This window comes from Pseudophryne corroboree, chromosome 4 (assembly GCF_028390025.1).
Source record: "Pseudophryne corroboree isolate aPseCor3 chromosome 4, aPseCor3.hap2, whole genome shotgun sequence".
Classification (NCBI taxonomy): Eukaryota; Metazoa; Chordata; class Amphibia; order Anura; family Myobatrachidae; genus Pseudophryne; species Pseudophryne corroboree.
The window spans coordinates 935,152,752-935,154,618 of NC_086447.1; positions in this window are offsets into that span (position 1 = coordinate 935,152,752).

A 1,867-nucleotide genomic window follows, 5' to 3' on the forward strand; every position below is an offset into this window, starting at 1 on the left:
GGCATTACTACTGGGGGGGGCATCTACTGGGGGCATTACTACTGGGGGTCCTCTATTGGGGGCAAACTCCTGGGGGGCATTACTACTGGGGGCATCTACTGGGGGCAAACTACTGGGGGACATTATTACTGGGGGCCAACTACAAGGGGGCAAACAACTGGGGGTAAGCTACAAGGGGGCAAACTACAAAGGGGCTATTTACTAGGGGCAAACTACAGGAGGGCATTACTACTGGTGGTGTAACTACAGGGGCGTTACTATAGAGTGGCTAAACTACTGGGGGCATTACTACTGGGGGCTAAACTACAAGGGGGGCATAACTACTGGGGGCTAAACTACTGGAGGCATAACTACAGGGGCTAAACTACAAGCAGGCAAACTACTGGGGGTCATTACTACTGGGGGGCATAACCACTGGGAAGCTAAACTAAAGGGGGGGTAAACTACTGGGGTCATAACTGCAGGGGCATAACTACTAGGGCTAAACTACAGGGGGCTAAACGACGGGGGGCATTACTACAGGCAACATTACTACTGGGGGCAATAATACACAGGGGCATTACCATTAAGGGCATTCCTACTGGGGGCCCTACTAATGAGGGCATTGTAAAGGGGGCATTTCATAAGGGGCATCACTCCTGGGGACATAAGGGGCACTACTATTGCGGGCATTGCATGAGGGGCACTATGGGGTCTATATAAGGGGCACTACCACTGTGGGCACTACCAGTACAGTGGACAGTGCATAAGGAGCACTACTACTGTGGGCATTGTATAAGGGGTGCTACTGCTATGGGCATTGTGTGTATTACAGGGTGCTACTACTGTGGGCATTATGTGTATTATAGGGTGCTACTACTGTGGGCATTATGTGTATTATAGGGTGCTACTGCTATGGGCATTATGTGTATTATAGGGTGCTACTACTGTGGGCATTATGTGTATTACAGGGTGCTACTACTGTGGGCATTATGTGTATTATAGGGTGCTACTGCTATGGGCATTATGTGTATTATAGGGTGCTACTGCTATGGGCATTGTGTGTATTACAGGGTGCTACTGCTATGGGCATTTTGTGTATTATAGGGTGCTACTACTGTGGGCATTATGTGTATTATAGGGTGCTACTACTGTGAGCATTATGTCTATTATAGGGTGCTACTACTGTGGGCATTATGTGTATTATAGGGTGCTACTACTGTGGGCATTATGTGTATTACAGGGTGCTGCTACTGTGGGCATTATGTGTATTATAGGGTGCTACTACTGTGGGCATTATGTGTATTATAGGGTGCTACTACTGTAAGCATTATGTGTATTATAGGGTGCTACTACTGTGGGCATTATGTGTATTATAGGGTGCTACTACTGTGGGCATTATGTGTATTACAGGGTGCTGCTACTGTGGGCATTATGTGTATTACAGGGTGCTGCTACTGTGGGCATTATGTGTATTATAGGGTGCTACTGCTATGGGCATTATGTGTATTATAGGGTGCTACTGCTATGGGCATTGTGTGTATTACAGGGTGCTGCTGCTATGGGCATTTTGTGTATTATAGGGTGCTACTACTGTGGGCATTATGTGTATTATAGGGTGCTACTACTGTAAGCATTAAGTGTATTATAGGGTGCTACTACTGTGGGCATTATGTGTATTATAGGGTGTTACTGCTATGGGCATTATGTGTATTACAGGGTGCTGCTACTGTGGGCATTATGTGTATTACAGGGTGCTACTACTGTGAGCATTATGTGTATTATAGGGTGCTACTACTGTGGGCATTATGTGTATTACAGGGTGCTACTACTGTGGGCATTATGTGTATTACAGGGTGCTACTACTGTGGGCATTATGTGTATTATA